The sequence below is a fragment of the Cyprinus carpio genome, unplaced genomic scaffold (genome assembly GCF_018340385.1).
Source record: "Cyprinus carpio isolate SPL01 unplaced genomic scaffold, ASM1834038v1 S000006479, whole genome shotgun sequence".
Lineage (NCBI taxonomy): Eukaryota > Metazoa > Chordata > Actinopteri > Cypriniformes > Cyprinidae > Cyprinus > Cyprinus carpio.
This window is the reverse complement of record NW_024879154.1, coordinates 925,277-937,187: the sequence shown is the minus strand read 5'-3', so window position 1 is coordinate 937,187 and position 11,911 is coordinate 925,277. Positions and strand designations below refer to the sequence as shown.

At 35.7% G+C, this 11,911-nt stretch overlaps 1 protein-coding gene across 1 annotated transcript in view; it reads left to right on the top strand.

The window, feature by feature from the left end:
- Positions 1–1,177: 1,177 nt before the first annotated feature.
- The window catches only part of LOC122143653 (RWD domain-containing protein 2B-like), a 38,586-nt gene continuing 27,852 nt past the window's right edge, over positions 1,178–11,911 (top strand). Inside the window, exon 1 of the mRNA XM_042754225.1 lies at positions 1,178–1,336. The gene's annotated coding sequence lies outside the window, so the exon portion shown is untranslated. The remainder of the gene's footprint in view (positions 1,337–11,911) is intronic.

Genomic DNA, 11,911 nt, shown 5'->3' with positions numbered 1-11,911 from the left:
CAAGTTTCAGGGGCTTGGGTTTGGATGGACAAGGGAAATGAGAGTGAGGGAATATGAAATGGAAACCTCAGATTTCACCATGGTCAATCCAGTTAGTAGTATTCCACCATGGCTGTTCCCAGAAGTAAAGGTTGATATTAATATCTTGGAAAAGAAAAGAGAATGGAGAAATGAGGAAGTGGGAGTTAAAACAAGCATTTACATAAGAAACAGTTATTATAATTATTTAAAGATTTACACAGATGGGTCTAAGAATAAACAGGATTGCGTGGGAGTCGGAATACATATCCCAGAATTCTCCAAAAGACTATCTGATCGGTTATCTGTATATACAGCAGAAATAGTGGCAGCCATTATTGCACTACAGTGGGTAGGGTGATAGGGTGGTCCTATGCACAGACTTTTTAGCGGTCATTAAAAGTATTCAGTCAGTGACATCGGTAAGAGAAGATCTACTAATAGAACTTTTTCTCAGTTTATTTAGATTACATCGGGGTGGCACAGATGTACAGTTTTGCTGGGTGCCAGCACATGAGGGGGTTTTAATTTTAATTTAAAGGGAACGAGAAAGCATACAAACTGGCTAAAGAGGCGCTGCTAAAGGCAATAATAGTTACAATTCCACTAGGAAAAGGCGAAGGTAAAGCAGTGGTTAAGAAGAAAGGACTTGAAATATGGCAGAAATGGCGGGAGGAAGACAGGAAAGGTAGGAGATATAAAATACAAAAAAATTGACAGTATAAAGAATAACATGGAAAAGACCAGGAGAGAGGAAATTGTAATGAAAAGATTGAGAGTGGATCACACAGGGCTGAATGGCACATTATTTTTAATGGGGGAAAGGAATAGTGAGAACTGTGAAAACTGTGGGGTTAAAGAAAATGTTGAACATGAAATATTTTACTGTACATTGAATGAGGTGGAAAGACGGGTAATTGAAGATAAGGTTCAGGAGACAGGGCGGGAGTGGAATCTGGTAGGGATACTGGGATTAGAAGGAGAGGGAGAGGAAATAAGAATCACCAGGAAGGCACTATTTAAATTTTTAAAAGACTCAGGGTTGTGGAATAGAATTTAAAATTGTAAAATGACATGATTATACATACTCCAGTACAGTGGGTGGCGGTATGCACCTTAACGTTGGTTGCAGTCCGCCATTAAATAAGAGAAGAAGAAGACGAAGCAGACGAAGAAGAAGAAGAAGAAGAAAGAAAGAAAGAAAGAAAGAAAGAAAGAAAGAAAGAAAGAAAGAAAGAAAGAAAGAACATTGTAATTCTGCTGTCAGTGTCCAGTGTCCAAGATTAATCTCGTACGACTTTGATTGGTGCTGAATAAGGTATGGCCCGTCTATTTTAGAAAACTCTATGTATGTTTGACTTTGGCTGCGGCTGTATTTAACCGATCGACAAGAGGAGCTTTTCGGACACATTCGACCGACAACTAGCTTCCCGGCTCTTACACAGCGTTTACATGCATTACCATAGATGAAGATTTATTGCATATAAGATGTTTTTTCTTTCTTTCTTTCCTTTTTTTTTTTACACAAACGTTTCAAGGAGTTGTTTTCTTCAACCTGAGCAAACGCATTCTTTATGCCAGACCTGTACAGCATTCACACACACAAAAAAGTGTGTAATATTTAAGTTTAGTGTGCTATGTATATTTGATTTGACCCTTGATGTAAATAAATGATGCACATTTAAGATTACCTGACAAAACATTTTTTTTACAGTGCTGTTACTTACCAAAAAATTCTATTTAAAAATCATTTAAAAACAATCTCATGCAGTGGAGTTCAATTCTTTATAAAAATATAATACAATATGATATAATATAATATAATATAATATAGCTAATATGAAAAAAAATGAAGCATTTATTGCTCATGAATTCCCTTTTTAAGGTCAATAATTTTTAGACTAATTAGATAATATAAATAATTAGACTACATTAGATAATATAATGCAATGTTTTATATAAATATATAACTAATCTTAAAAAAAAAAAAAAACCTTTTTACAGTTATATAAACATATAGGGTACAACGGGGCTAAAGGCCCACCTTAAAGGCGGAAAATATAAAGAAGGAAAATATGGACTTGCTTAAAAGAACATTAATTTGTGTTTTTGGTGTAATGCAATGTGTTTATGCGGTTTAAGGTTCAAAAAACACATTATATTCCACATACTGTATAGGGCTGGTCTGAATACCGTTTTTTGCACTTCGAAGATTCGGTAGTAACCCAACACCGAATATTTGAAGCTTTGGAGGGAGGGGGCTGAACATATTCTTCTCTCTAACACCGTGTCTACACCGGACGCGAGCAGCGGGAAAATACAATAGAACTGGCTGACAAATGACGTACTGACACAAATTTCAAATGATTTTCAATGGTCGCTTTGTCGCGTCCCGTGTAGAACTTTCATACAGTCTATGGTGTAGACAGACATTTACATTACATTTACATTTAGTCATTTAGCAGACGCTTTTATCTAAAGCGACTTACAAATGAGGACAATGGAAGCAATCAAAATCAACAAAAGAGCAATGATATACAAGTGCTATAATAAGTCTCATTTAGCTTAACGCTGTACACGTAGCAAGGGCTTTTAAATAATATAATAAATAAAAAGAAGCTGTTGCAGCGCGTTGCAACACTACAACTGTCGCATATGGTGTAGACACGGTATAATAAAGGGAGGAATCTCTGTGTCTGTCTGTCTGTTTGCATTTGTATTATGTCGAGAACCGTTCATCCAATCATCCACGGGAGTGCAGTGTCGCATTGGTGCAAAATGGACACGCGACATGTTTAGAATGAATAAACTTTTATTATACTACGGGGCCGTTGAATGCTTTAATCTGATTGGCTGACGAACATTCTGAGTTGTGCAGTTGTTTTCTGGGAAATCCCTTTAAATATATCATCTGATCAATGTTTTGAGGTGTGGTAACTGTAGTATAAGCGGAATAATTGACTCCAGGTCATTGAATTAAGCCCCTTTCACACTGCACGTTGGACCCGGAAAATTGCCGGAACATTGCCGGGTCGCCTTCTGTGTGGATGCAAGCACGTCCCAGGGTTAATCCTGGGTTGGGGACCTGGTAAAATTGCCGGGTTCAGTCCCGGAACGAGCTCTGTGTGAACAAAAGCCAGAACTAATGCCGTAAAGGGTGTGTCATAGTGATGACCCACGTTATCACGCGACTCTTTTACAAGGTGTTTTGAAGGCAGATCAGCGTTCGCGATGAAACAATTATGTGCAAACTGTAACGAAGCAGAGATCAGTTAGTTCCTCACTTTCCATGCTGAAGCTGAGATCGTTTGCCAGCTTAAGTGAAAGTTAATATGCCTAGCCTTTTCGAGTCGTACATTACACATCACACCCTGATATCACGTGTCTTCAGGTGTCTTCACGTGTCTTCACCTTTATGGGTTGTGTGTGAACGCACGCGCACATTCCGGGTAATCACTGGCAGCGTGAAAGGGGCAAAATCTAGCGACCCGGGAACAATTGCCAGGACACATTACCCATGTATTCTCCGGAATCGCAGTGTGAAAGGGGCTTTATTAGAAGAATACTCCGCTTCACGTCGTGGCCACATCACCACCTCGGGTGTTCATTATTTTTCTAATAATTCAACGGCCCGTCATCAATTATTCCTTACATAAATTACAGAACAGCGTGAGCCAGAAGTGTTAAGAGCAATACTTTTAATGTAGACAAATTAGTATAAGGCTGGGCTACTCTATACCATAGGCGTACTACTTACAGAACTCAGTTACAGGTGCTTTTGATGTGCTGTTGTGGTAGGCCAGTTTAAAGACTCAATTTAAAGTGCACCCACACAGTTGAGGTTTTTGGCATTTTTGTCTTCTCTTCCAGATGAACTGAATCATGACGTTAACTAATGGGCTATTCATATTCAAGGGCAAATGGGAACCGTTTCGCAGGGGATGCCAGGTGTTTGAAAAAAAAAAAAAGAAAAAAGAATATTCAAATCTCAAAATAAATAATCAAATATTCTGGTCCAGCCCTAATACTGTACTCTATCGTTGCCTTTCTGACCAACGAGGCATTTGTTGCATCCAGTGGGGAGATAATTGCGGATTATAATGACTCTTTTTACGGATATAATATCTTTTTGCGTATTGCGTATCGCGCTCCATAAACATAAAACCATGTCTGCATTTGTGATCGGAGAAGTGACAAACAACAAGCACTACTCTACACTGCTCAAAACTCACGTTTGAAAGTGCCAAATTCTTTAATAATGAAAACATACATATAGACTGTGAGTCAGAAGTGCCAGACTGTCCTTGCAAAGTTGGAATTGCCCCACTTTATAGAAACAACCTTTGTGCACAGCCGGCATAGGCTACTCTCCTAGGTTTAGGAAACAGATCTCAGTCTTAACTTTTCATAAAGAATATCTCTTTGGGTTTGAGACTTTAGTCTTTGTAACTTTAGGGCTATTATCTATGCACAAACAGTTTGTAACACTCCAAAGAGAAAGAAAACTTGAAATTGTATCATATAACCCCTTTAAGAAAAAATGTGCCATTCACTGCGCCTAAAATGTGTAATTGCAGAAAAAATATATACGTTGTATTGATCATTAATGGAGAAACAGATTTTGTGTGAAAATAAATCAAGTTGTTTATTTTGTTTAAAAATCTTATAAATGTATTAGGTGACAAGGGTGGCCTTTTACCCCACATATGGGGCACTGTTACACTTACAGTAGCCCCTCAAGAGGCAGGAGGACAAACAAAAACCCACTAATTCTGACAAACTCCAAAAGTTTATTATGAAAGAATGGGTTGCTATCAGTCAGGATTTGGCCCAGAAGTTGATTGAGAGCATGCCCAGTCGAATTGCAGAGGTCCTGGAAAAGAAGGGCCAACACTGCAAATACTTACTCTTTGCATAAATGTCATGTAATTGTCGATAAAAGCCTTTGAAACATATGAAGTGCTTGTAATTATATTTCAGTACATCACAGAAACAACTGAAACAAAGATCTAAAAGCAGTTTAGCAGCAAACTTTTTGAAAACTAATATTTATGTAATTCTCAAAACTTTTGGCCACGACTGTACACTGATTATATAAAACTATACTTTCAGTACATCATAGTTAAATGAAATTGTTATATGCATTAATTTCTGTTAAAAAGTGTGGAAATTGATTTTTAAAAATAAGCTTTAAATAGGCCTATTCCTTATCCTGTGGCTCTCTCTAGTGGACACCATTAATATCTAGGGGTGTGACGAGACACTTATCCCACAAGACGAGACTATATATATATATATATATATAATATATAGAGATATATGTATGTGTGTATATATATATATATATATATATATATATATATATATATATATATATATATATATATATGTATGTGTATGTGTGTATATATATATATATATATATATATATATATATATATATATTTTATAAAATCCTCATTCATGATATATATAGGAAAAATTGTCTTTTATTCAACTGAAAAACACAAAATGCAAAAAATGTAGGTGCATTTTGAAATCAAATTGTAGTTTAGTGTTTTTATATCACTGTATTTCAGAAGGAAACCGACTGTATCTAGAAAATTTGCGATTTTATTTTCATTTCATTTTGCATGTAATGCTTGATAAGGCAGCGTTTGTGAGCTCAGCGCTGCTTTGCAGCCGTTACCAGAGAATCCTGTATCTCTCCCGCTCTTAAAGCGCCTACTGCTGGCAGAAGATGAATTCGCATATATATATGTATATACAGGTCCTTCTCAAAAAATTAGCATATTGCTATAAAGTTCATTATTTTACATAATGTAATGATAAAAATTTAACTTTCATATATTTTAGATTCATTGCACACCAACTGAAATATTTCAGGTCTTTTATTGTTTTAAATACTGATGATTTTGGCATACAGCTCATGAAAACCCAAAATTCCTATCTCAAAAAATTAGCATATCATGAAAAGGTTCTCTAAACGAGCTATTAACCTAATCATCTGAATCAACTAATTAACTCTAAACACCTGCAAAAGATTCCTGAGGCTTTTTAAAAACTCCCAGCCTGGTTCATTACTCAAAACCCGCAATCATGGGTAAGACTGCCGACCGGACTGCTGTCCAGAAGGCCATCATTGACACCCTCAAGCGAGAGGGTAAGACACAGAAAGAAATTTCTGAACGAATAGGCTGTTCCCAGAGTGCTGTATCAAGGCACCTCAGTGGGAAGTCTGTGGGAAGGAAAAAGTGTGGCAAAAAACGCTGCACAACGAGAAGAGGTGACCGGACCCTGAGGAAGATTGTGGAGAAGGACTGATTCCAGACCTTGGGGGACCTGCGGAAGCAGTGGACTGAGTCTGCAGTAGAAACATCCAGAGCCACCATGCACAGGCGTGTGCTTTTGAACCAGAAACAGCGGCAGAAGCGCCTGACCTGGGCTACAGAGAAGCAGCACTGGACTGTTGCTCAGTGGTCCAAAGTACTTTTTTTCGGATGGAAGCAAATTTTGCATTTCATTCGGAAATCAAGGTGCCAGAGTCTGGAGGAAGACTGGGTAGAAGGAAATGCCAAAATGCCTGAAGTCCAGTGTCAAGTACCCACAGTCATTGATGGTCTGGGGTGCCATGTCAGCTGCTGGTGTTTGTCCACTGTGTTTTATCAAGGGCAGGGTCAATGCAGCTAGCTATCAGGAGATTTTGGAGCACTTCATGCTTCCATCTGCTGAAAAGCTTTATGGAGATGAAGATTTTGTTTTTCAGCACGTCCTGGCACCTGCTCACAGTGCCAAAACCACTGGTAAATGGTTTACTGACCATGGTATTACTGTGCTCAATTGGCCTGCCAACTTTCCTGACCTGAACCCCATAGAGAATCTGTGGGATATTGTGAAGAGAAAAGTTGAGAGACGCAAGACACAACACTCTGGATGAGCTTAAGGCCGCTATCGAAGCATCCTGGGCCTCCATAACACCTCAGCAGTGCCACAGGCTGATTGCCTCCATGCCACGCCGCACTGAAGCAGTCATTTCTGCAAAAGGATTCCCGACCAAGTATTGAGTGCATAACTGAACATAATTATTTGAATGTTGACTATTTTTTTTGTATTAAAAACACTTTTCTTTTATTGGTCGGATGAAATATGCTAATTTTTTGAGATAGGAATTGTGGGTTTTCATGAGCTGTATGCCAAAATCATCAGTATTAAAACAATAAAAGACCTGAAATATTTCAGTTGGTGTGCAATGAATCTAAAAATATATGAAAGTTTAATTTTTATCATTACATTATGGAAAATAATGAACTTTTTCACAATATGCTAATTTTTTTAGAAGGACCTGTATGGGGGCGGGGGGGGGGTGTAAGGCTGTGGGAAACACTGCAACCCCTCAAAATAAAAGTTCATTTTTACATAAAGGCATTGTTCTAGAAATATTATTATTATTTAGTAGAATGTATGTGATACTGTTACTACTGTTGAAAAAATTAATAAAACTTTATTTTTTAAAGAAATAAATCCCCTTTATTTAACAAAAAATAAAATGTTTAAATTTCATTAATTAAAAGACAAATTAAATTTGGGTGAAACTTGTTTAATGTTTTCATAATTATATTACTTGTAGAAAAACTTATATTACTTGTAGAAAAACACAATTGTAAATAAGTATAAAGAATGGCATTGGTTTTATTTATAGTTTTTTTTAATTAGCATATTTTTGTGTTTTGCTTTGGTACCGAAATTGGTACCGAGAACCGTGGATTTTCACTGGTATCGGTACCGAATATTGAAATTTTGGTACCATGACAATACTACTGTCTAACGCTGGCCGCTTGGTCGTTACTTAAAAAAAACAAACGTATATTTAACAAACAAAAAATGCTCCAAACATTTTTCTCTAAATTAACTTAATAAAAAACTGAAATGAAATATAATCACTTTGCTCTTTGCTCTCACATATAAAACTGAATTATTTTAATATATAATATATAATAACGACCTTTTCTTGTCTAGCATATTCTTAAAAAAAAAAAAAAAAAAAAAACCCTGGCTACGTGTTCTGTATTAGACTAACTGAGACATGACAATTGTATACTGTTGTTCTTCTCTTGTTGGTCTGATTGCTTCTATTGTTCTCATTTGTAAGTCGCGTTTGGATAAAAGCGTCTGCGTTTATTCTGGGCTCACCTGCTTGCCTGTACATATTAGTTATGTATTTTAATAATGTAGAGAGAAGCATATTGAGTTTGGCCTTTATGCCACATTTTGCGGTATGTGAGGAAAATACTATATACATATTCATTATATTAATGAATTGTATATTTAATTTGATATTTTAAAAGCATCTTAATACATTAAGCCATGTTAAGTGTTTATGTTTTTCTACGGGAGGAAAACACTTAATGAGAGACTTTGCGCAAGCGTTCATATTCTGGTGTTCTGGCCACGGGATTTGCCGGGGGTCTTGTCTTTTTCTTTGCAGGACCCTGTATGTTATAGTACTAAATTAGTTTTAATTGTTTTAATCACCACCACAGCTTCTTGTCTCCACTGGCAACATGCACGATTTGTGTCGATTGCAAGTGTCGCAGGTAGCAGAGAGTGCAAGTGGCGATTGCAAGTAACATTGTAATTTAGTTTCTTTTTTCTTATCTTCGCCACCTGGCTACTGTTATAAAATGTTGGGAAATTCAAACAAAAAGTAATAAAAAATAAAGACTGCAAGTGATGTCACCAGCGGAAGTGCAAGTGTCTGAGAGTGCAAGTCTGATAATGCAAGTCTGAGAGTTCAAGTGCAAGCCTGCAGCCAGACCCTCTTGGTGCAACCAGTGGAAAAAGTTAGTCTAGAGCCCTGCAAATATATTTACAGTTACAGTTTAAATAAAATAATACAATATAATAATATAGGCTAATTTTAAGCGGAGAAGCACATATGAACTTACTGGTAATAGTTAATACAACACGTCTCTAAAGAAAAAAAATATAATTTACTATATCGTAGACCTAATTTCTGAAAACTAGACAATCAGCAGATGTCTTATTTCAGAGTTCAGGTTTTGTTTTTTGTTTTTCATGCCAGCTATAAAGAATGGCATTGGTTTTATTTATAGTTTTTTTTAATTAGCATATTTTTGTGTTTTGCTTTGGTACCGAAATTGGTACCGAGAACCGTGGATTTTCACTGGTATCGGTACCGAATATTGAAATTTTGGTACCGTGACAATACTACTGTCTAACGCTGGCCGCTTGGTCGTTACTTAAAAAAAAAACTAAAACTTATATTTAACAAACCAAAAAAGCTCCAGACGTTTTTCTAAATTAACTTAATAAAAAACTGAAATGAAATATAATCACTTTGCTCTTTGCTCTCACATATAAAACTGAATTATTTTAATATATAATAACGACCTTTTCTTGTCTAGCATATTCTTAAAAAAAAAAAAAAAAAAAAAAAAAGCCTGGCTACGTGTTCTGTATTAGACTAACTGAGACATGACAATTGTATACTGTTGTTCTTCTCTTGTTGGTCTGATTGCTTCTATTGTTCTCATTTGTAAGTCGCTTTGGATAAAAGCGTCTGCGTTTATTCTGGGCTCACCTGCTTGCCTGTACATATTAGTTATGTATTTTAATAATGTAGAGAAGCATATTGAGTTTGGCCTTTATGCCACATTTTGCGGTATGTGAGGAAAATACTATATACATATTCATTATATTAATGAATTGTATATTTAATTTGATATTTTAAAAAGCATCTTAATACATTAAGCCATGTTAAAGTGTTCGTTCATATTCTGGTGTTCTGGCCACGGATAAACAAAAAAATTACAGCAATAGATCAAACAAATTTCCTCTGTCCAAAAATTAGCTAGCATGAAACAAATTAAGTTGGACCCTGTATGTTATAGTACTAAATTAGTTTTAAATTGTTTCACCACCACAGCTTCTTGTCTCCATTGGCAACATGCACGATTTGTGTCTGTCGATTGCAAACCCGGAACCGCTAAGGCAAAGAAAAGGGCGAGAGCAAGTAACATTGTAATTTAGTTTCTTTTTTCTTGTCTTCACCACCTGGCTACTGTTGTAAAATTTTGGGAGATTCAATCAAAAAGTAATAAAAAATAAAGACTGCAAGTGATGTCACCAGCGGAATGGCAAGTGTCTGAGAGTGCAAGTCTGATAATGCAAGTCTGAGAGTTCAAGTGCAAGCCTGCAGCCAGACCCTCTTGGTGCAACCAGTGGAAAAAGTTAGTCTAGAGCCCTGCAAATATATTTACAGTTACAGTTTAAATAAAATAATACAATTTAATACTATAGGCTAATGTTAACTGGAGCGCATATGAACTTACTGGTAATAGTTAATATAACACGTCTCTAAAGAAAAAAAATATAATTTACTATATCGTAGACCTAATTTCTGAAAACTAGACAATCAGCAGATGTCTTATTTCAGAGTTCAGGTTTTGTTTTTTGTTTTTCATGCCAGCTACTTAATACAAGAGCAGTTTCTTGTAGGCTACTCCTGTTCAAATGAATAGCCTATATATTGATTAATAATTAATAAATGTTTATACATAGGCCTATTTGAAAATGTTTTAAAACTGGTCTACCCAGTTTGACACATTTTCATTTTCAAATGTCATGTCTATTAAAATAAGGCTGTAGCTCATATAGTAGCCTGTTGTTCATGTGTTGTTATCTACTGAACCTTATGATCACAGTTGTGGGGAGACAGTGGCGTAGCGAGTCAGCCCTGGGCCAATATGCAAAAAACTTGTACGGCCCCCCCAAACGTTATGGGCTCCAAGTCGGTTAACTTAACTTAGGCCCTATTGTTGATTTTTTTTGTAAATAACTTTACGTGAATCGTGACTATTCACAAGCTGTTTTATTTACGGTATAGGCTAATGCTTGGAAATGATGTTTAAAGTTTTCAAGTCCATTCATTATTTGTAGCATGCAAGCCACCCAATAATCACAGCTTTGAGTCTCAGCCTTCTGTCAGTTTTCTGATAAAATACAAAAGGTAAACGTCTTTTTTTTTACGCTCTTTAATTTGTAGTGAGATCATTTGTTCAGTAGCTGCATATGAATCAATGATATTTTCCTATTTAATAATTGTAGCATGAAGTAAACATGAATATTCAAATGAATTTTGAAATAAATGTGAAAAATTTAATAAAAAAGAATGCCCCATGAATCAATTAGTCAGCGTTTAAAAAAAAAAAAACAATTTAAAGGAATGATGGATGCAACAGACCTTTTTTTTTTTTTTTTTTTTTTTTTTTACTTCACAATATAATAATTTTATTATCGTAATTTTGACTTTATTCTTAAAATATTATGACGTTAATATTATTTATTCCGTTATTTTTCAATGTGGCACAAAAATGCTGCCTTATAGGCTACTGAATGCAAACACAATTTTGGCACAGCGGCCCCAAAAACAAAAAAACAAAGTTATTAAACAAACAAAAAAAGTAAAAAAAAATAGTGAGTTGAATTATTTGTTAATAAGCTAATGTTTTCTGAGTCAGTGTTGCAAAAATTAATTTGATGAACCTGACTTGCCATCTTCTCATTGGACGTGCCTTTAGAAAGAAATGCATCTTTACGGATTACATAATGAAAGAGTTTTTGTTTTTTTTTAAATAGTAATTTAAAGAATTCTATAGATGTATTCAAGAGATCAACAAAAGAAGCTGAGAGTGCATCTAAAAGGCAGAGGAAGAGTCTTGGAAGTTTTTCAAGAAACCAGTTGCTGAGATGATCAGTGTTTGACCAGTGAAAAAGGCTGAATTAAACAACTACTTGCACGGGCCACTTGCAGATTGTGAAAGCAATCCCCTTACGTGGTGGAAGGTACACGAAGTGAATTTTCCTAACATCA